The sequence below is a fragment of the Microtus oregoni genome, unplaced genomic scaffold (genome assembly GCF_018167655.1).
Source record: "Microtus oregoni isolate MIOR12 unplaced genomic scaffold, Mior012 000000F_ref0000247, whole genome shotgun sequence".
Classification (NCBI taxonomy): Eukaryota; Metazoa; Chordata; class Mammalia; order Rodentia; family Cricetidae; genus Microtus; species Microtus oregoni.
Window position 1 is genome coordinate 33,255,658 of NW_024543059.1, and position 22,623 is coordinate 33,278,280.

General features: G+C 46.8%; 2 long non-coding RNA genes and 12 other non-coding genes across 15 annotated transcripts in view; all 14 read right to left on the bottom strand.

Annotated features, from left to right (window-relative positions):
* Positions 1-14,229, bottom strand: part of LOC121451984 — a 102,863-nt gene extending 88,634 nt beyond the window's left edge. For both annotated transcript variants that reach the window (XR_005974761.1, XR_005974762.1), the window contains exons 1-5: positions 14,203-14,229; positions 10,476-10,626; positions 9,233-9,383; positions 7,995-8,140; positions 1,184-1,272 (exon numbers count right to left, since the gene is read on the bottom strand). This is a non-coding gene — a long non-coding RNA (uncharacterized LOC121451984). The remainder of the gene's footprint in view (positions 1-1,183; positions 1,273-7,994; positions 8,141-9,232; positions 9,384-10,475; positions 10,627-14,202) is intronic.
* On the bottom strand, positions 8,865-8,958 carry LOC121453986. The gene has a single exon (XR_005975140.1). It is a non-coding gene; the product is annotated as a small nucleolar RNA SNORD116 (small nucleolar RNA).
* LOC121453993 lies at positions 10,108-10,201 on the bottom strand. Its single transcript, XR_005975141.1, has one exon. It is a non-coding gene; the product is annotated as a small nucleolar RNA SNORD116 (small nucleolar RNA).
* Positions 11,351-11,444, bottom strand: LOC121453997. Its single transcript, XR_005975142.1, has one exon. It is a non-coding gene; the product is annotated as a small nucleolar RNA SNORD116 (small nucleolar RNA).
* On the bottom strand, positions 12,594-12,687 carry LOC121454001. The gene has a single exon (XR_005975143.1). It is a non-coding gene; the product is annotated as a small nucleolar RNA SNORD116 (small nucleolar RNA).
* LOC121454820 lies at positions 13,835-13,928 on the bottom strand. Its single transcript, XR_005975343.1, has one exon. It is a non-coding gene; the product is annotated as a small nucleolar RNA SNORD116 (small nucleolar RNA).
* An 847-nt stretch (positions 14,230-15,076) lies between the features above and the next one.
* LOC121454924 lies at positions 15,077-15,170 on the bottom strand. The gene has a single exon (XR_005975382.1). It is a non-coding gene; the product is annotated as a small nucleolar RNA SNORD116 (small nucleolar RNA).
* A 1,143-nt stretch (positions 15,171-16,313) lies between these two features.
* LOC121454882 lies at positions 16,314-16,407 on the bottom strand. Its single transcript, XR_005975372.1, has one exon. It is a non-coding gene; the product is annotated as a small nucleolar RNA SNORD116 (small nucleolar RNA).
* Positions 16,408-17,554: 1,147 nt separating this feature from the next.
* LOC121453981 lies at positions 17,555-17,648 on the bottom strand. The gene has a single exon (XR_005975139.1). It is a non-coding gene; the product is annotated as a small nucleolar RNA SNORD116 (small nucleolar RNA).
* A 1,149-nt stretch (positions 17,649-18,797) lies between these two features.
* LOC121454890 lies at positions 18,798-18,891 on the bottom strand. Its single transcript, XR_005975373.1, has one exon. It is a non-coding gene; the product is annotated as a small nucleolar RNA SNORD116 (small nucleolar RNA).
* Positions 18,892-20,032: 1,141 nt separating this feature from the next.
* LOC121454796 lies at positions 20,033-20,126 on the bottom strand. Its single transcript, XR_005975325.1, has one exon. It is a non-coding gene; the product is annotated as a small nucleolar RNA SNORD116 (small nucleolar RNA).
* A 412-nt stretch (positions 20,127-20,538) lies between these two features.
* Positions 20,539-22,609, bottom strand: LOC121455060. Its single transcript, XR_005975427.1, has 3 exons — positions 22,478-22,609; positions 21,644-21,794; positions 20,539-20,551 (listed from the first exon to the last, which is right to left on the bottom strand). It is a non-coding gene; the product is annotated as an uncharacterized LOC121455060 (long non-coding RNA).
* On the bottom strand, positions 21,276-21,369 carry LOC121454004. The gene has a single exon (XR_005975144.1). It is a non-coding gene; the product is annotated as a small nucleolar RNA SNORD116 (small nucleolar RNA).
* On the bottom strand, positions 22,519-22,612 carry LOC121454005. The gene has a single exon (XR_005975145.1). It is a non-coding gene; the product is annotated as a small nucleolar RNA SNORD116 (small nucleolar RNA).
* Between the last annotated feature and the right edge of the window lie 11 nt (positions 22,613-22,623).

A 22,623-nucleotide genomic window follows, 5' to 3' on the forward strand; every position in this document is an offset into this window, starting at 1 on the left:
TAATCCTATTGAAAGATGAGACATTAGTTCTACCTACAAAATAAAAGGACATGTTAACTCATGTCCTACAATGTTCTTCAATAGTTAGTGTGTTTGTCTATAGCCCCCTGAATCAAATATTTTCCAACAAGTTCTACCAGGCAAATTAAATGGAACCATCCTCGGAATGGTTAAGATTCCATTAATAATAATACACAGCAAAATCTGTATTTTCAAACCCAAATCAGGCTACCTTAAAATTTAAGGCTTACACGATTCATTAATTGTCAAAGAAGTGTCCAAAAGCCATTATGAAGGAATAAATGAACAATTTTCGAAAATTGATTCCAACATTCATATTCCATGAGCTTGTAAAGCTACCAGTTTGTAGAGGACAAAAAGGGGTATGCTACATAACATTTAACAAAAAATGCTCACAGCATTTCAGGCAGAGTTCACAAAAATTAAAGTAAATTTGGACTCTATTACAGTAATTGGATGTGGGCACAGTAGACAAAGAAACACACTGTCTCTCTTATCATGACTCTCTAACCTAGAATTAAGAGTGGGGTTCTCTAGCCATCTTTCTGATGTCTCAGAAATGTTCAGGGAAGCCAAACTCCCCTTCATCACAGCAATGAGGAGGAACATTTCCATCAGTCTGCACATATAGTTTCCATATAAGGGTCTTAAGAAAGAAGTGTCCCGGAATTGCAAAAGAGAATAAAGTGGCAATCTTATTGTATCCACTGTATCACTAGCAATTTTCCTAAATACTTGGCAATGATAATATTAACAATAGGAAACAGAAACAGTAAAAGAAACTAGAGTATATCATTGTGTTCTTTCTCAGAAAAAGAAGCTGCTTCAGCGTTTCTGAGCATGACAATAGGAAACACATGTTAAGTGTGGTATCAGTTTGGACACGGGTGAGCTTTAAAAAGTTAAGAAAGAAGATGGTTTAAATTGAATGCTGACAAATAAGGCATTTTAAGGAATTAATCATTTTGTTCAGGTGCCAAGGAGATTTATCTTTGTCAGTCCACATTGTCAGTAATCACATTCATAAAAGTGACCTTGATCCTAATATATCTGGCAGACCATGAGTCATGTTACGTAGTTGACGACCAATCCCATGGTTACTTTCCACAGGCAATGCTGTGGTTTTCTGAGAAGAATTACTAACGTCATACGGGTGTTATACCTTGTTGCCATTGAACCATGAAGTAGTTGCTGGTCTCATTATATTCATTATCATTTCTCTGTGCTTCTCAGTGATGGATTCATGTTGAGCTGCAAGAATGGAGAAAAAGAGAGGAAAAAGGTGCAAATCAGATATTAACTGTTCAAACTGCCTGTGAGGCTCCACATTGTTGGCACTTTCTGAAGCCTATCTTCATATATTTTTCAGTGCCATTTGCTAAGTGACAGAGTTCACATTCTCTTAATTTTTATGTTCTTGATTTTCTGTTTTACTTACAGGGAAAGGGTGTTGTAAGAAGGCCGCCTGTTTGTTCTCCGACCACCCAGCATCTCAGCTCCAAAATAACCACATAGAAACTGTATTAATTAAGTCACTCCTTGGCCCATTAATTCTAGCTTCTTATTGGTTAACTCTTACATCTTAATTTAACCCATTTCTATTGATCTGTATATTGCCACATGGCTGTGGCTTACAAGGTAAAGTTCTATCCAGTCTGTCTCTGGTGGGGCTACATGGCATCCCTAAACTACCTTCCTTCTCCCAGAATTCAGTTTAGTTTTTCCCTGCCTACCTCTAGTCTTTTGTCTTGTCATAGGCCAAAACAGTTTCTTATTCACAGCACACAGAGGAGAATCCCACATCCAAAGGGTATGTCAGTCTATTTGGTATCCCACTACAGGAACTTCAGATAAGTGAACTGATCAAACAACATTGAAACAGCTCTGATCATTAGATTACAACTCAACCATGTTCTATGAAAGCCTGACATAAAATTTAAAAACCGTAAAACCTGAAAAGCTCACATGACAATATTAGTTAATTTTCTGTTGCTGTGGTAAAATACCATAACCCAAAGCAAACTATTGGATAAAGAGCTTGTTTTGGATTGTGGTTCAGAAGGAAAGGCCATACTGGTAAAGGAAGAATATCAGCAGTCATCTGTAGTGAGCGGCTAAGAGATCATACCCTCAATGGCAAACACAAGTCAGAGAAAACAAAGTGGAGGTATGGAGATGCTATAAACTCTCAAATCCCACTTCCAGCAGGCATCCACATCCGAAAGTTCTAGAACTCCCCCAACATTACCACCAAGTACTCAATTATATTTAGCCCATAGTGTACATTTCTTATCCAAACATATGCTGACATTTATATGTGTGTATATATAAATTTATATATAGGATCTGAACTTTCTAATACTAAAAATTAACCAAATAAGACCTAAAAAAATTATAAGAACAAGTAAAATCAGGAATAGTATAAACACAAGAAAATATTCAAGAAAAAAAATCATGAACAGAATAAGAAAACAATCAACTGGTAACAACCACCCTCAGATTATACATTGTGGTTGTGAGACAAAAATTTTAAAATTTATGTTAAAACTGTTTTAGTAAGTATTGCATCCTCTTGAAACAAATGAAACAAAAAAACTACAGATATGCATCAGATGTAAGAGAATGGATCAATGCAAATAATCAACCCAATCAATCATAACAAAAATGAAAGCCTTGCTGGATAGGATTAATGTACGTCCTAATTAGATATTCATTTTTAGTGGATGGTTAGGTTGAATCTGTATGAGAACTATGATTGAGTCTGAAGCTAACATGATACATCAGTATCTTTCCAATATACTAGTTTCAATGACTGTAAATATTATCCTGACGGTTATATTGCTGAACATGTGGTAGATATACTATGACATTTTTTGACATTTTTAATGAAACACCAAGGTGCTTTTCATAGTGACTGCATTAATTTAAATTCCTACCATATAAATGTATATAAATGTTCCTTATCTTCTGATCATTTCAGGCTAAAAGGCTTTTGGCCATCCACACATGTGGGTAACCAGATGTTCCTTTGTCTTGGATAAACATGGTCCTGCCTAAGGTCAGAGAAAGCCTCACTTTCTGCTCTCTGTCTTTCAATAACTCCCTCAAATACGCTAACAAGTTTTGCATCCTCAGCAACATTTTATTTTTGTTTTCTGTATTTGATAATAGCCACTCAAATATACTTGAAGTGGCATTTTGATGAAATTCTGATTTACATTGTTTTGATAATTAGTGGGTATTGACATTTATTCATGTACTTGCTGATTACATGTTTATCTAGATCTATTTTACATTTTTAAATTAGGTTACCAATTTTTAATTTGTTTGAATACATTATTTAGATAACTAGCCTTGTCAGATATATGGTTTATAATTTTTTTATTTTATAGACAATTTATTCATTCTGACCATTACATATGTCACTAAGGAAAAGCTTTTTAGATTTGTATTATACTATTTGTACATCATTTTGTTGTTGTTTGTTTTGTTTGCTTTTGTCTATGCTAGGGAAGTCACACTTTACTCTTGTTTCCTTCCAGTAATTTTACAGGTTTACATTTACTTTTAAAATTTTAGCCCATTAAGTTTATTTTACATACAGCATGAGAAAAGAGTATCACACAAATATATTGCATATGGATATCTAGCTTCTTTTTAACAGTATTGATATTCTACGGTGCATACTTTGAAACCAGACAATCAGACAGTTGTGTAGCTAGTCCTTTGGCAATAGGACTATTAACAACAAAGTTACTTAAGGAATTTGAATCATTAGGTGGAGCTTGGAGAACCCTACAGTAGAGGGGTAAAGGATCAACTAAGCAGGGCTCATAGGAGCTCATAGGGACTCACAGAGACTGAAGTGACAATAACACAGCCTCTATTGGTGTGAACTAGATCCTCTTCATATATGTTCTGGTTATGTAGCTTGATGTTCTTGAGGGACTCCTAAGAATGGAAGTGGATCTCTGAATCTTGCCTGAACTCAGGACACTTTCCCTCACAACAGCTTGCTTTGTCTTGCCTTATTATGAGGATTTGTGCCTAATATTATTGCAACTTATTATGCTGTGTTTGGTTGATATCTCTGGGATGCCAGCTCTTTTATGAAGGGAAATGGAAGAAGAATAGATCTGAGGGAGAAGGTCTAGGAGTCTAGGAAGAGTAGATAGAAGGGAAACTGGTCAAGATGTAATGTATGTGAGAAGAATAAAAAAAAAGAAGTTTTAATTTTCCATGTCTCTGCTGAAATAAGTAGGAAAATGCTAAAATTCCATCTAGAAGCCAAAGGGCCAATTTGAATTTCAGGAGAATGGGCAGAAGCATACCTCCAAAGGGACTGCCTAGTTATTTGCAACTTTACCTAGCTTAAGTATGAAACTACAAATGAAGATGAAGGGGGCACCACTGAGGAAAGTTTCATTTAAATTAATATACCAAATAGTCAGTTTGTAGAAAGACTGACACCCACCTGAATGGAGTTAACAAACAATGCATAAGGAAAAAAAAAGTAAATGAACTTTAAGTAAGTTTCTACTCTTTCCCAACTCCCTGACCTGTTTATGCTCTTGTGAGTGCATTTTCTCCTAAATGAACTGTCTGTTTATATCACTATACACATGTTCTTGATCCATTTCCTTGTTTTGGGACCCAAGTATCTGGAAATCCCAAATCAGAACTACAGCTATAACAGTAAATTATTTTTATCTCCCTGCAATCCAGTCAGGAGATAAGATTTATATCTGGAATCCCTAAGAACTATGAATGAGAGGGACATGAGTGTTCTTATATTTCTCTTTTTTCTATAACAAGGACACCCCAGTTTCCAGTATATATCTTCCTTCCCTCTCATTTCAACTTTGCAGAAGCACTCACAAATAGCAAGGAAGCTACTTAGGAGAGGCCTGCAGAAAGCTTGGGGCACTAAATCTAAGGAATCTGTGGTTGTCTCCTTCCTGGGGCTTATGGTACCCTTCTCTTGACAAGGTGCTGCAGTTTCTGCTAGGACAGTTCCAGGGTCACATGTTTAGAAAGAAGAAAAGAATTGATTTGTTGAACAAAAATACCCTCAAGTGTGCAAGTGGGTTGTTGAATTGGAGCAAAAGAGCTAAAAAGTGTTGGGCTATCAGTTGGAACTCTAAAACTGATTCTCTTTTCTCTCGATGAATCACTTGGATGGAAGTCAGGTACCTGCATGGTTCCACTGAATTTAGGCTTTCTGGTGTTATTTGCTTAAGTGGATTGTTGGTGAATTCTTTCTGAAGTTCTTGGACCATACTTGGTTTGGTTGAAGGCACTTTTGTTAGGATCCTAATTTGCTAGATATCCTATTGTATCTGCTTTCAAAATATGTGTTGTGGTAATATACTATGAAAACATAAATCTCTTAAATTCTAAGAGACTGGAACATTTGCTGGACCTCCCATCCAGGGTTAAAGATACAACTCGAGGTCACACTTGCACAGCCTAAGACAGCTATTCTTCTATATATTCAGCTTGTTTGCTTAATCTGACTATAAGAGAACAATGCAACAAATACCTTAATTGCCTTGAATTTCTCATGTAATCAAATTTGACAAACTAATTGAATGCATAGCTGGAATCTTAAAGTATGTCCCCATTTGCACCCCTGGCAGAAGATAAAGCATGTGTATATTTGGCTAAAAGTAAAAGAGTCAGAATCAAACAGATTTCCAAGGAGAGGGGCAACATATAAATAATAGTGGTGAAGTTCCAGACTTCCTCCTCACTCTCCTGACCTGAGACAAAACCCTGGCAGCTTAAAACGAATGCCTTGTAGGCATTCTCTCCTGACAGTAAGCCCCTGATGTTAGACTGGCTTAAAAACTGTGGGGTCAAATCAGGCCATGCTTATGTAATAGTAGTGAGCCAGTCAACCATTCCATCTTTCTTCAAACTGATCAAGCCTCAATTAAAGGAGGGAGATCCTTCAGAAACTAATATCAGTCTTTTAAATGAGAATGAATTTTTCTGCTTTATTGGGGATTTATTTTTCTCTCAGTGGATCTCATACTTTGTGTGTGTGTGTGTGTGTGTGTGTGTGTGTGTGTGTGTGTGTGTCTTCCCCTTTATTTTGTTTGCTCTTGTTCTCTTCTGCTACCTGTTGAGGTATTTTTCTTCCTTTTAGTTCTTTAACCGACAGAGAAAAAATGAACATGATTAAAAACCTCTAGATAGTAACAAATATGGCAAATATAGAAGTTGAAAGCAAGCCTCTAATATGAATAATCATCTGTGTGTATTGTTTGATAAACAATGATGTTTGCACTTATATTTGTTGTCTTAGTTAGGGTCAACTGGAGCCAGTGACTTAATCCCTTGTAAAACTCTGTTATAATTTCCCATCCATTCCATATTCCATGCTCCCTATGTATTCCAGTAAAGACAGAGCAAAGCAATTTTAGGGAAAGACACACAAGAAAAAAACAAAGCAAACACATTTATACAGACTGACAAACAGATACACACACATACACACACTCACACATCGACATAAGACAGACAGTTACATACTCACAAGACAGCAGTCATACGGACATAGATTCTGATTCATACAATAGACATAGAAGGTAATACATAGAAAGTGTGAAGAAGAGAATACAACTCTGGACTCACTCTGGGTTAAGTCACTTCAAGGGGAATTTTTTTTTCCTTTAAGTGACACAAATACATTATTGGTGACTGGAAATTTATCATCAATGCCATTTGTTCATGCATTTGATTTAAGGTATCAGGTTGTTTGCTTAGAATGCATTTTTTTCCTAAACATTTGGTTTCATTTCTTCCCCTTGCTTGTTCTTAACAGGCATTTGGATTTTGTTCACTTTTGAAGCTCTGAAGACATGCTGTCTGTCATAAGTTTAGTGTTTGAAATGTTTTGATTATATTATCATTTGTACTCTGCCTCCTTAAATGTGGAATTCTGCAAATTTTTTTCTGTTATTTCTCTTGTGACCTTGGCAAGCCTTTAATTTAATAATTATATTTGGCCCTGATAATGAAAAAAAAAACATAAGATGAGAGGCACTTCTTCCTTCCCAAATAAAAGAGTAGAGGTGACAGGTGAACAACACAGGATGTTAAGAGGCCTCATGGTGAAACACAATAAACATACTGTGTTCCTAGGTCAGAAGGAACTCTTTGATTCCCCACCCAGGTTTGCTTTAACTAAAAGCTCACACCTCAAGAAGAAATTTTTCCATGGGTACCATAGCAGGACACGAAATAGCCCCTCCTAGAAGGATCTCAAAAAGGCAAGAGCAAAGAAATAGAGCCTAAACTATTTTGCCTAAACCTTACCCATGACCTCTATCTGAGTACTGAGAAAACAATGCCAACAGGAGGGAGCCATGTCCCAAGTCACATAACAATGCAGCAGCTAAGTAGACCTCAAAATCCCTCTCAGTAGCTACTCTGTCGGAGAACCACAAATTTTAAAGCTTCTTCAGAGGTCCCCCCATGGGCCTGAACGTCCCAGGGACAAGGATAAAGTTGAAGGAATACACTTCCACATGCTTCAGATGCACAAACTGCCATTGTATGGAAGGGCCCTCCTAGGAGCCACCAAACCTAGACACTCCATCTAAGAATCTCAGTAGGCAATAGCAAGGAAAGAATCCCAGAGCCACCAATATTCTAGCAAAACTTTGACAATTACCGCTAGCAGAGACATGAAAGAACAAGGCCATCACCATCGGGAGGGAGTCAGGCAACTGCTGGAGGAGGGCAGGAGCAAAGGAGTGGTTGGCAAGCCCGTATTCTACACCCAGAGGACCATTCTGGGAAAGGTAGGTGGCAATGGGTCCTGGATGGAAAAAGGGAGGACCTTGATGACCTAAGCCTGCTACAGGCGGGTGCAGACAGGTGTGGAGGCATGAATGGGTACACCTCACAGAACCACCAAGACCAGATAATTGTAAGCTCGTGCTGGAAATTCATGTCATGCATACCTTGGTCCGATGACCTTCTGCTGCAAATCAACAACAGCAGTGGAAAACAGTACGAGCTGCATAGTCGACTGTATCATCCGTAGGCATGGCCTGGGGTGTTGGGCCATTCTCTCTGCCCTGTGGCCGTGCGTGCCACAGATGCAACACTGTGAAGACATAAAAGCACAGGCCCTCGTTACAGTGGGAGCCATGAAACTGGCTCTGGGAGGGCTTGAGCTGGTGGGTCTCAGTGGGATGATCGGGCAAAAAGTGTTCTGCCAGCTCCCCTGCTCTGTCCAAACCCTCAAGCATGGTTTGCCAGATGGCTGACAGCAAACTATTCAAGTCTCAGGGCTTGGCCTGAGCCTGGCACCCTCCGTGGCCTTGAAGGTGATATTTGGCCCTCTCTGCAGCCATTCAACTAATATCTTTAAGCCCAACATATCCAGCTACTGCAACACCAGCAAGCACTCTCTTACTCAAAATAAATGAATGAATGGATAGATACATAAATAAATGAATAAATAAATAAATACCATCGGAGGCGGCTCTGAATAAAGTCAGCACGGAAACCAGCTCACTGGATTGATGAACAAAGACACGCCCACCTGGCAGTCTCAAGATCAAGGCTCAGGACTCAGCTCTCTTTGGACATGTTCCCTGAGCAAACCATGCCTCCTATTCCCTGAGCAGGTCTGACAAACTGACAGCCAGGGCTACTGGCACCTGCAAACCTCTCTCTTGCTAATGCAAATGTCAAAGTGCACTAAGCCTTCCCCACAGGACTTCACTCTAAGAGATGCTATGCCACTGCTGGAGGTGGGCAGGAGCAGGGGAGTGGTTGGCATTCCCGTATCCTATTCCCAGAGGACCTGGGTGACCCAAGGTGCAGGACCTCAGTCTCGATGAGAGCGGTGGTACTGAGTTTTCACTCATTTTGTTCAGCTTTTCCAAGGAATGATTGACTGGGAATCATCATCGATCCAAGCACGCTGGAGTGGCCTGGCCCAGAGACTTTCAGAGGTAGGTCTCCTCTCAAGCCAGGGTGGGTGTTGGGGAGTGCGAGAACTGCCCAGACGTGCCCCATCTGGGAAAGGGAGGTTGCAATGGGTCCATGCATGGAGGGCGGGAGCACCTTGAGGACCTAAGTCTGCTACAGGCAGGTGCAGACTGGTCTGGAGGCACGAATGGGCACACCTCGCAGCACCACCAAGACCCGACAATCGTCAGCTCGTGCTTCCAATTCATGTGATGCTTACCTTGGTCCTCGGGCCTTCTGCTGCAAGAAAGTCACCAACATCAGTGGGCAACAGTGCGATAGGCTCAGGCTGCTGCCATCAACCGTAGGCATGGCCTGGGGTGTTGGGCCATTCTCTCTGCCCTGTGGCCGTGCGTGCCACAGATGCAACACTGTGAAGACATAAAAGCACAGGCCCTCGTTACAGTGGGAGGCATGAAACTGGCTCTGGGTGGGCTTGAGCTGGTGGGTCTCAGTGGGATGATCGGGCAAAAAGTGTTCTGCCAGCTCCCCTGCTCTGTCCAAACCCTCAAGCATGGTTTGCCAGATGGCTGACATCAAACTATTCAAGTCTCAGGGCTTGGCCTGAGCCTGGCACCCTCCGTGGCCTTGAAGGTGATATTTGGCCCTCTCTGCAGCCATTCAACTAATATCTGTAAGCCCAACACATCCAGCTACTGCAACACCAGCAAGCACTCTCTTACTCAAAATAAATGAATGAATGGATAGATACATAAATAAATGAATAAATAAATAAATACCATCGGAGGCTGCTCTGAATAAAGTCAGCAAGGAAACCAGCTCACTGGATTGATGAACAAAGACACGCCCACCTGGCAGTCTCAAGATCAAGGCTCAGGACTCAGCTCTCTTTGGACATGTTCCCTGAGCAAACCATGCCTCCTATTCCCTGAGCAGGTCTGACAAACTGACAGCCAGGGCTACTGGCACCTGCAAACCTCTCTCTTGCTAATGCAAATGTCAAAGTGCACTAAGCCTTCCCCACAGGACTTCACTCTAAGAGATGCTATGCCACTGCTGGAGGTGGGCAGGAGCAGGGGAGTGGTTGGCATTCCCGTATCCTACTCCCAGAGGACCTGGGTGACCCAAGGTGCAGGACCTCAGTCTCGATGAGAGCGGTGGTACTGAGTTTTCACTCATTTTGTTCAGCTTTTCCAAGGAATGATTGACTGGGAATCATCATCGATCCAAGCACGCTGGAGTGGCCTGGCCCAGAGACTTTCAGAGGTAGGTCTCCTCTCAAGCCAGGGTGGGTGTTGGGGAGTGCGAGAACTGCCCAGACGTGCCCCATCTGGGAAAGGGAGGTTGCAATGGGTCCATGCATGGAAGGCGGGAGCACCTTGAGGACCTAAGTCTGCTACAGGCAGGTGCAGACTGGTCTGGAGGCACGAATGGGCACACCTCGCAGCACCACCAAGACCCGACAATCGTCAGCTCGTGCTTCCAATTCATGTGATGCTTACCTTGGTCCTCGGGCCTTCTGCTGCAAGAAAGTCACCAACATCAGTGGGCAACAGTGCGATAGGCTCAGGCTGCTGCCATCAACCGTAGGCATGGCCTGGGGTGTTGGGCCATTCTCTCTGCCCTGTGGCCGTGCGTGCCACAGATGCAACACTGTGAAGACATAAAAGCACAGGCCCTCGTTACAGTGGGAGGCATGAAACTGGCTCTGGGTGGGCTTGAGCTGGTGGGTCTCAGTGGGATGATCGGGCAACAAGTGTTCTGCCAGCTCCCCTGCTCTGTCCAAACCCTCAAGCATGGTTTGCCAGATGGCTGACAGCAAACTATTCAAGTCTCAGGGCTTGGCCTGAGCCTGGCACCCTCCGTGGCCTTGAAGGTGATATTTGGCCCTCTCTGCAGCCATTCAACTAATATCTGTAAGCCCAACACATCCAGCTACTGCAACACCAGCAAGCACTCTCTTACTCAAAATAAATGAATGAATGGATAGATACATAAATAAATGAATAAATAAATAAATACCATCGGAGGCTGCTCTGAATAAAGTCAGCACGGAAACCAGCTCACTGGATTGATGAACAAAGACACGCCCACCTGGCAGTCTCAAGATCAAGGCTCAGGACTCAGCTCTCTTTGGACATGTTCCCTGAGCAAACCATGCCTCCTATTCCCTGAGCAGGTCTGACAAACTGACAGCCAGGGCTACTGGCACCTGCAAACCTCTCTCTTGCTAATGCAAATGTCAAAGTGCACTAAGCCTTCCCCACAGGACTTCACTCTAAGAGATGCTATGCCACTGCTGGAGGTGGGCAGGAGCAGGGGAGTGGTTGGCATTCCCGTATCCTACTCCCAGAGGACCTGGGTGACCCAAGGTGCAGGACCTCAGTCTCGATGAGAGCGGTGGTACTGAGTTTTCACTCATTTTGTTCAGCTTTTCCAAGGAATGATTGACTGGGAATCATCATCGATCCAAGCACGCTGGAGTGGCCTGGCCCAGAGACTTTCAGAGGTAGGTCTCCTCTCAAGCCAGGGTGGGTGTTGGGGAGTGCGAGAACTGCCCAGACGTGCCCCATCTGGGAAAGGGAGGTTGCAATGGGTCCATGCATGGAAGGCGGGAGCACCTTGAGGACCTAAGTCTGCTACAGGCAGGTGCAGACTGGTCTGGAGGCACGAATGGGCACACCTCGCAGCACCACCAAGACCCGACAATCGTCAGCTCGTGCTTCCAATTCATGTGATGCTTACCTTGGTCCTCGGGCCTTCTGCTGCAAGCAAGTCACCAACATCAGTGGGCAACAGTGCGATATGCTCAGGCTGCTGCCATCAGCCGTAGGCATGGCCTGGGGTGTTGGGCCATTCTGTCTGCCCTGTGGCCATTGGTGCCACAGATGCAACACTGTGAAGACATAAAAGTACAGGCCCTCGTTACAGTGGGAGCCATGAAACTGGCTCTGGGAGGGCTTGAGCTGGTGGGTCTCAGTGGGATGATTGGGCAACAAGTGTTCTGCCAGCTCCCCTGATCTGTCCAAACCCTCAAGCATGGTTTGCCAGATGGCTGACAGCAAACTATTCAAGTCTCAGGGCTTGGCCTGAGCCTGGCACCCTCCGTGGCCTTGAAGGTGATATTTGGCCCTCTCTGCAGCCATTCAACTGCTATCTGTAAGCCCAACACATCCAGCTACTGCAACACCAGCAAGCATTCTCTTACTCAAAATAAATGAATGAATGGATAGATACATGAATAAATGAATAAATAAATAAATATCATCGGAGGCTGCTCTGAATAAAGTCAGCAAGGAAACCAGCTCACTGGATTGATGAACAAAGACACGCCCACCTGGCAGTCTCAAGATCAAGGCTCAGGACTCAGCTCTCTTTGGACATGTTCCCTGAGCAAACCATTGCTCCTATTCCCTGAGCAGGTCTGACAAACTGACAGCTAGGACGACTGGCACCTACAAACCTCTCACTTGCTAAAGCAAATGTCAAAGTGCACTAAGCCTTCCCCACAGGACTTCACTCTAAGAGATGCTATGCCACTGCTGGAGGTGGGCAGGAGCAGGGGAGTGGTTGGCATTCCCGTATCCAACTACCAGAGGACCTGGGTGACCCAAGGTTCAGGACCTCAGTCTCGATGAGAGCGGTGGTACTGAGTTTTCACTCATTTTGTTCAGCTTTTCCAAGGAATGATTGACTGGGAATCATCATCGATCCAAGCACGCTGGAGTGGCCTGGCCCAGAGACTTTCAGAGGTAGGTCTCCTCTTAAGCCAGGGTGGGTGTTGGGGAGTGCGAGAACTGCCCAGACGTGCCCCATCTGGGAAAGGGAGGTTGCAATGGATACATGATGGAAAGCAGGAGCACCTTGAGGACCTAAGTCTGCTACAGGCAGGTGCAGACTGGTCTGGAGGCATGAATGGGCAAACCTCGCAGCACCACCAAGACCCGACAATCGTCAGCTCATGCTTCCAATTCATGTCATGCTTACCTTGGTCCTCAGGCCTTCTGCTGCAAGCAAGTCACCAACATCAGTGGGCAACACTGCGATACGCTCAGGCTGCTGCCATCAGCCGTAGGCATGGCCTGAGTGTTGGGCCATTCTGTCTGCCCTGTGGCCATTGGTGCCACAGATGCAACACTGTGAAGACATAAAAGTACAGGCCCTCATTACAGTGGGAGCCATGAAACTGGCTATGGGAGGGCTTGAGCAGGTGGATCTCAGTGGGATGATTGGGCAACAAGTGTTCTGCCAGCTCCCCTGCTCTGTCCAAACCCTCAAGCATGGTTTGCCAGATGGCTGACAGCAAACTATTCAAGTCTCAGGTCTTGGCCTGAGCCTGGCACCCTCCGTGGCCTTGAAGGTGATATTTGGCCCTCTCTGCAGCCATTCAACTGCTATCTGTAAGCCCAACACATCCAGCTACTGCAACACCAGCAAGCACTCTCTTATTCAAAATAAATGAATGAATGGATAGATACATGAATAAATGAATAAATAAATAAATATCATCGGAGGCTGCTCTGAATAAAGTCAGCACGGAAACCAGCTCACTGGATTGATGAACAAAGACACGACCACCTGGCAGTCTCAAGATCAAGGCTCAGGACTCAGCTCTCTTTGGACATGTTCACTGAGCAAACCATGCCTCCTATTCCGTGAGCATGTCTGACAAACTGACAGCCAGGACTACTGGCACCTGCAAACCGCTCTCTTGCTAATGCAAATGTCAAAGTGCACTGAGCCTACCCCACAGGACTTCACTCTAAGAGATGCTATGCCACTGCTGGAGGTGGGCAGGAGCAGGGGAGTGGTTGGCATTCCCATATCCAACTACCAGAGGACCTGGGTGACCCAAGGTGCAGGACCTCAGTCTCGATGACAGCGGTGGTACTGAGTTTTCACTCATTTTGTTCAGCTTTTCCAAGGAATGATTGACTGGGAATCATCATCGATCCAAGCACACTGGAGTGGCCTGGCCCAGAGACTTTCAGAGGTAGGTCTCCTCTCAAGCCAGGGTGGGTGTTGGGGCGTGCAATAACTGCCCAGACATGCCCCATCTGGGAACGGGAGGTTGCAATGGGTCCATGCATGGAAAGCACGAGCACCTTGAGGACCTAAGTCTGCTACAGGCAGGTGCAGACTGGTCTGGAGGCACGAATGGGCACAAGTCGAAGCACCACCAAGACCCGACAATATTCAGCTCGTGCTTCCAATTCATGTCATGCTTACCTTGGTCCTCGGGCCTTCTGCTGCAAGCAAGTCACCAACACCAGTGGACAACAGTGCGATAGGCTCAGGCTGCTGTCATCAGCCGTAGGCATGGCCTGGGGTGTTGGGCCATTCTCTCTGCCCTGTGGCCGTGCGTGCCACAGATGCAACACTGTGAAGACATAAAAGCACAGGCTCTCGTTACAGTGGGAGCCATGAAACTGGCTCTGGGAGGGCTTGTGCTGGTGGGTCTCAGTGGGATGATCGGGCAACAAGTGTTCTGCCAGCTCCCCTGCTCTGTCCAAACCCTCAAGCATGGTTTGCCAGATGGCTGACAGCAAACTATTCAAGTCTCAGGGCTTGGCCTGAGCCTGGCACCCTCCGTGGCCTTGAAGGTGATATTTGGCCCTCTCTGAGCCATTCAACTAATATCTGTAAGCCCAACACATCCAGCTACTGCAACACCAGCAAGCACTCTCTTACTCAAAATAAATGAATAAATGAATAGATACATAAATAAATGAATAAATAATTAAATATCATCGGAGGCTGCTCTGAATAAAGTCAGCAAGGAAACCAGCTCACTGGATTGATGAACAAAGACAAGCCCACCTGGCAATCTCAAGATCAAGGCTCAGGACTCAGCTCTCTTTGGACATGTTCCCTGAGCAAACCATTGCTCCTATTCCCTGAGCAGGTCTGACAAACTGACAGCCAGGGCTACTGGCACCTGCAAACCTCTCTCTTGCTAATGCAAATGTCAAAGTGCAATAAGCCTTCCCCACAGGACTTCACTCTAAGAGATGCTATGCCACTGCTGGAGGTGGGCAGGAGCAGGGGAGTGGTTGGCATACCCGAATCCAACTACCAGAAGACCTGGGTGACCCAAGGTGCAGGACCTCAGTCTCGATGAGAGCGGTGGTACTGAGTTTTCACTCCTTTTTTTAAGCTTTTCCAAGGAATGATTGACTGGGAATCATCATCGATCCAAGCACGCTGGAGTGGCCTGGCCCAGAGACTTTCAGAGGTAGGTCTCCTCTCAAGCCAGGGTGGGTGTTGGGGAGTGCGAGAACTGCCCAGACGTGCCCCATCTGGGAAAGGGATGTTGCAATGGGTCCATGCATGGAAGGCAGGAGCACCTTGAGGACCTAAGTCTGCTACAGGCAGGTGCAGACTGGTCTGGAGGCACGAATGGGCACACCTCGCAGCACCACCAAGACCCGACAATCGTCAGCTCGTGCTTCCAATTCATGTCATGCTTACCTTGGTCCTCGGGCCTTCTGCTGCACGTCAGCAACACCAGTGGGGAACAGTGCGATAGACCCAGGCTGCTGCCATCAGCCGTAGGCATGGCCTGGGGTGTTGGGCCATTCTCTCTGCCCTGTGGCCATTGGTGCCACAGATGCAACACTGTGAATACATAAAAGCAAAGGCCATCGTTACAGTGGGAGGCATGAAACTGGCTCTGGGAGGGCTTGCGCTGGTTGGTCTCAGTGGGATGGTCGGGCAACAAGTGTTCTGCCAGCTCCCCTGATCTGTCCAAACCCTCAAGCATGGTTTGCCAGATGGCTAACAGCAAACTATTCAAGTCTCAGGGCTTGGCCTGAGCCTGGCACCCTCTGTGGCCATGAAGGTGATATTTGGCCCTCTCTGCAGCCACAACTGCTATCTGTAAGCCCAAAACATCCAGCTACTGCAACACCAGCAAGCACTCTCTTACTCAATATAAATGAATGAATGGATAGATACATAAATAAATGAATAAATAAATAAATATCATCGGAGGCTGCTCTGAATAAAGTCAGCCCGGAAACCAGCTCACTGGATTGATGAACAAGGACACGCCCACCTGGCAGTCTCAAGATCAAGGCTCAGGACTCAGCTCTCTTTTGACATGTTCCCTGAGCAAACCATGCCTCCTATTCCCTGTGCAGGTCTGACAAACTGAAAGCCAGAGCTGCTGGCACCTGCAAACCTCTCTCTTGCTAATGCAAATGTCAAAGTGCACTAAGCCTTCTCCACAGGACTTCACTCTAAGAGATGCTATGCCACGGCTGGAGGTGGGCAGGAGCAGGGGAGTGGTTGGCATTCACGTATCCAACTACCAGAGGACCTGAGTGACCCAAGGTGCAGGAACTCAGTCTCGATGAGAGCGGTGGTACTGAGTTTTCACTCATTTTGTTCACCTTTTCCAAGGAATGATTGATTGGGAATCATCATCGATCCAAGCACCCTGGAGTGGCCTGGCCCAGAGACTTTCAGAGGTAGGTCTCCTCTCAAGCCAGGGTGGGTGTTGGGGTGTGTGAGAACTGCCCAGACGTGCCCCATCTGGGAAAGGGAGGTTGCAATGGGTCCATGCATGGAAGGCAGGAGCACCTTGAGGACTTAAGTCTGCTATAGGCAGGTGCAGACTGTTCTGGAGGCACGAATGGGCACAAGTCACAGAACCACCAAGACCCGACAATCGTCAGCTCGTGCTTCCAATTCATGTCATGCTTACCTTGGTCCTCGGGCCTTCTGCTGCAAGCACGTCACCAACACCAGTGGACAACAGTGCGATAGGCTCAGGCTGCTGCCATCAGCCGTAGGCATGGCCTGGGGTGTTGGGCCATTCTCTCTGCCCTGTGGCCGTGCGTGCCACAGATGCAACACTGTGAAGACATAAAAGCACAGGCCCTCGTTAGAGTGGGAGCCATGAAACTGGCTCTGGGAGGGTTTGAGCTGGTGGGTCTCAGTGGGATGATCGGGCAACAAGTGTTCTGCCAGCTCCCCTGCTCTGTCCAAACCCTCAAGCATGGTTTGCCAGATGGCTGACAGCAAACTATTCAAGTCTCAGGGCTTGGCCTGAGCCTGGCACCCTCCGTGGCCTTGAAGGTGATATTTGGCCCTCTCTGCAGCCATTCAACTAAATCTGTAATCCCAACACATCCAGCTACTGCAACACCAGCAAGCACTCTCTTACTCAAAATAAATGAATGAATGAATAGATACATAAATAAATGAATAAATAAATAAATATCATCGGAGGCTGCTCTGAATAAAGTCAGCACGGAAACCAGCTCACTGGATTGATGAACAAAGACAAGCCCACCTGGCAGTCTCAAGATCAAGGCTCAGGACTCAGCTCTCTTTGGACATGTTCCCTGTCAAACCATGCCTCCTATTCCCTGAGCAAGTCTGACAAACTGACAGCCAGGGCTAATGGCACCTGCAAACCTCTCTCTTGCTAATGCAAATGTCAAAGTGCAGTAAGCCTTCAACACAGGACTTCACTCTAAGAGATACTATGCCACTGCTGGAGGTGGGCAGGAGCAGGGGAGTGGTTGGCATTCCCGTATCCAACTACAAGAGGACCTGTGCGACCCAAGGTGCAGGACCTCAGTCTCGATGAGAGTGGTGGTACTGAGTTTTCACTCATTTTGTTCAGCTTTTCCAAGGAATGATTGACTGGGAATCATCATCGATCCAAGCACGCTGGAGTGGCCTCGCACAGAGACTTTCAGAGGTAGGTCTCCTCTCAAGCCAGGGTGGGTGTTGGGGAGTGCGAGAACTGCCCAGACGTGCCCCATCTGGGAAAGGGAGGTTGCAATGGGTCCATGCATGGAAGGCGGGAGCACCTTGAGGACCAAAGTCTGCTACATGCAGATGCAGACTGGTCTGGAGACACGAATGGGCACACCTCGCAGCACCACCAAGACCCGACAATCGTCAGCTCGTGCTTCCAATTCAAGTCTTGCTTACCAGGGTCCTCGGGCCTTCTGCTGCAAACAAGTCACCAACACCAGTGAGCAACAGTGCAATAGGCTCAGGCTGCTGCCATCAGCCCTAGGCATCGCCTGGGGTGTTGGGCCATTCTGTCTGCCCTGTGGCCATGTGTGCCACAGATGCAACACTGTGAAGACATAAAAGTACAGGCCCTCGTTACAGTGGGAGCCATGAAACTGGCTCTGGGAGGGCTTGAGCTGGTGGGTCTCAGTGGGATGATCGGGCAACAAGTGTTCTGCCAGCTCCCCTGCTCTGTCCAAACCCTCAAGCATGGTTTGCCAGATGGCTGACAGCAAACTATTCAAGTCTCAGGGCTTGGCCTGAGCCTGGCACCCTCCGTGGCCTTGATGGTGATATTTGGCCCTCTCTGCAGCCATTCCACTAATATCTATAAGCCCAACACATCCAGCTACTGCAACACCAGCAAGCACTCTCTTACTCATAATAAATGAATGAATGAATAGATACATAAATAAATGAATAAATAAATAAATATCATCGGAGTCTGCTCTGAATAAAGTCAGCAAGGAAACCAGCTCACTGGATTGATGAACAAAGACAAGCCCACCTGGCAGTCTCAAGATCAAGGCTCAGGACTCAGCTCTCTTTGGACATGTTCCCTGAGCAAACCATTGCTCCTATTCCCTGAGCAGGTCTGACATACTGACAGCCAGGGCTACTGGCACCTGCAAACCTCTTCCTTGCTAATGCAAATGTCAAAGTGAACTAAGCCTTCCCCACAGGACTTCACTCTAAGAGATGCTATGCCACTGCTGGAGGTGGGCAGGAGCAGGGGAGTGGTTGGCATTCCCGTATCCAACTACCAGAGGACCTGAGTGACCCAAGGTGCAGGAACTCAGTCTCGATGAGAGCGGTGGTACTGAGTTTTCACTCATTTTGTTCACCTTTTCCAAGGAATGATTGATTGGGAATCATCATCGATCCAAGCACCCTGGAGTGGCCTGGACCAGAGACTTTCAGAGGTAGGTCTCCTCTCAAGCCAGGGTGGGTGTTGGGGTGTGAGAGAACTGCCCAGACGTGCCCCATCTGGGAAAGTTAGGTTGCAATGGGTCCATGCATTGAAGGCAGGAGCACCTTGAGGACCTAAGTCTGCTACAGGAAGGTGCAGACTGTTCTGGAGGCACGAATGGGCACAAGTCACAGAACCACCAAGACCCGACAATCGTCAGCTCGTGCTTCCAATTCATGTCATGCTTACCTTGGTCCTCGGGCCTTCTGCTGCAAGCACGTCACCAACACCAGTGGACAACAGTGCGATAGGCTCAGGCTGCTGCCATCAGCCGTAGGCATGGCCTGGGGTGTTGGGCCATTCTCTCTGCCCTGTGGCCGTGCGTGCCACAGATGCAACACTGTGAAGACATAAAAGCACAGGCCCTCGTTACAGTGGGAGCCATGAAACTGGCTCTGGGAGGGTTTGAGCTGGTGGGTCTCAGTGAGATGATGGGGCAAAAAGTGTTCTGCCAGCTCCCCTGCTCTGTCCAAACCCTCAAGCATGGTTTGCCAGATGGCTGACAGCAAACTATTCAAGTCTCAGGGCTTGGCCTGAGCCTGGCACCCTCCGTGGCCTTGAAGGTGATATTTGGCCCTCTCTGCAGCCATTCAACTAATATCTGTAAGCCCAACACATCCAGCTACTGCAACACCAGCAAGCACTCTCTTACTCAAAATAAATGAATGAATGGATAGATACATAAATAAATGAATAAATAAATAAATATCATCGGAGGCTGCTCTGAATAACGTCAGCCCGGAAACCAGCTCACTGGATTGATGAACACGGACACGCCCAACTGGCAGTCTCAAGATCAAGGCTCAGCACTCAGCTCTCTTTGGACATGTTCCCTGAGCAAACCATGCCTCCTATTCCCTGAGCAGGTCTGACAAACTGACAGCCAGGGCTACTGGCACCTGCAAACCTCTCTCTTGCTAATGCAAATGTCAAAGTGCACTAAGCCTTCCCTACAGGACTTCACTCTAAGAGATGCTATGCCACTGCTGGAGTTGGGCAGGAGTGGTTGGCATACCCGTATCCAACTACCAGAAGACCTGGGTGACCCAAGGTGCAGGACCTCAGTCTCGATGAGAGCGGTGGTACTGAGTTTTCACTCATTTTGTTCAACTTTTCCAAGGAATGATTGACTGGGAATCATCATCGATCCAAGCACGCTGGAGTGGCCTGGCCCAGAGACTTTCAGAGGTAGGTCTCCTCTCAAGCCAGGGTGGGTGTTGGGGAGTGCGAGAACTGCCCAGACGTGCCCCATCTGGGAAAGGGAGGTTGCAATTGGTCCATGCATGGAAGGCAGGAGCACCTTGAGGACCTAAGTCTGCTACAAGCAGGTGCAGACTGGTCTGGAGGCACGAATGGGCACACCTCGCAGCACCACCAAGACCCGACAATGGTCAGCTCGTGCTTCCAATTCATGTCATGCTTACCTTGGTCCTCGGGCCTTCTGCTGCAAGAAAGTCACCAACACCAGTGGACAACAGTGCAATAGGCTCAGGCTGCTGCCATCAGTCGTAGGCATGGCCTGGGCTGTTGGGCCATTCTGTCTGCGCTGTGGCCATTGGTGCCACAGATGCAACACTGTGAATACATAAAAGCACAGGCCCTCGATACAGTGAAAGGCATGAAACTGGCTCTGGGATGGCTTGAGCTGGTGGGTCTCAGTGGGATGATCGGGCAACAAGTGTTCTGCCAGCTCCCCTGCTCTGTCCAAACCCTCAAGCATGGTTTGCCAGATGGCTGACAGCAAACTATTCAAGTCTCAGGGCTTGGCCTGAGCCTGGCACCCTCCGTGGCCTTGAAGGTGATATTTGGCCCTCTCTGCAGCCATTCAACTAATATCTGTAAGCCCAACACATCCAGCTACTGAAACACCAGCAAGCACTCTCTTACTCAAAATAAATGAATGAATGGATAGATACATAAGTAAATGAATAAATAAAAAAATATCATCGGAGGCTGCTCTGAATAAAGTCAGCCCGGAAACCAGCTCACTGGATTGATGAACAAGGACACGCCCAACTGGCAGTCTCAAGATCAAGGCTCAGGACTCAGCTCTCTTTGGACATGTTCCCTGAGCAAACCATGCCTCCTATTCCCTGAGCAGGTCTGACAAACTGACAGCCAGGGCTACTGGCACCTGCAAACCTCTCTCTTGCTAATGCAAATGTCAAAGTGCACTAAGCCTTCCCCACAGGACTTCACTCTAAGAGATGCTATGCCACAGCTGGAGGTGGGCAGGAGAAGGGGAGTGGTTGGCATTCCCGTATCCAACTACAAGAGGACCTGGGTGACCCAAGGTGCAGGACCTCAGTCTCGATGAGAGCGGTGGTACTGAGTTTTCACTCATTTTGTTCAGCTTTTCCAAGGAATGATTGACTGGGAATCATCATCGATCCAAGCACGCTGGAGTGGCCTGGCCCAGAGACTTTCAGAGGTAGGTCTCCTCTCAAGCCAGGGTGGGTGTTGGGGAGTGCGAGAACTGCCCAGACGTGCCCCATCAGGGAAAGGGAGGTTGCAATGGGTCCATGCATGGAAGGCAGGAGCACCTTGAGGACCAAAGTCTGCTACAGGCAGGTGCAGACTGGTCTGGAGGCACGAATGGGCACACCTCGCAGCACCACCAAGACCCGACAATCGTCAGCTCGTGCTTCCAATTCATGTCATGCTTACCTGGGTCCTCGGGCCTTCTGCTGCAAAAAAGTCACCAACACCAGTGGGCAACAGTGCAATAGGCTCAGGCTGCTGCCATCAGCCCTAGGCATGGCCTGGGGTGTTGGGCCATTCTGTTTCCCCTGTGGCCATGTGTGCCACAGATGCAACACTGTGAAGACATAAAAGTACAGGCCATCGTTACAGTGGGAACCATGAAACTGGCTCTGTTAGGGCTTGAGCTGGTGGGTCTCAGTGGGATGATCGGGCAACAAGTGTTCTGCCAGCTCCCCTGCTCTGTCCAAACCCTCAAGCATGGTTTGCCAGATGGCTGACAGCAAACTATTCAAGTCTCAGGGCTTGGCCTGAGCCTGGCACCCTCCGTGGCCTTGAAGGTGATATTTGGCCCTCTCTCCAGCCATTCAACTAATATCTGTAAGCCCAACACATCCAGCTACTGCAACACCAGCAAGCACTCTCTTACTCAAAATAAATGAATGAATGAATAGATACATAAATAAATGAATAAATAAATAAATATCATCAGAGGCTGCTCTGAATAAAGTCAGCAAGGAAACCAGCTCACTGGATTGATGAACAAAGACAAGCCCACCTGGCAGTCTCAAGATCAAGGCTCAGGACTCAGCTCTCTTTGGACATGTTCCCTGAGCAAACCATTGCTCCTATTCCCTGAGCAGGTCTGACAAACTGACAGCCAGGGCTACTGGCACCTGCAAACCTCTCTCTTGCTAATGCAAATGTCAAAGTGCACTAAGCCTTCCCCACAGGACTTCACTCTAAGAGATGCTATGCCACTGCTGGAGGTGGGCAGGAGCAGGGGAGTGGTTGGCATACCCGTATCCAACTACCAGAAGACCTGGGTGACCCAAGGTGCAGGACCTCAGTCTCGATGAGAGCGGTGGTACTGAGTTTTCACTCATTTTGTTCAGCTTTTCCAAGGAATGATTGACTGGGAATCATCATCGATCCAAGCACGCTGG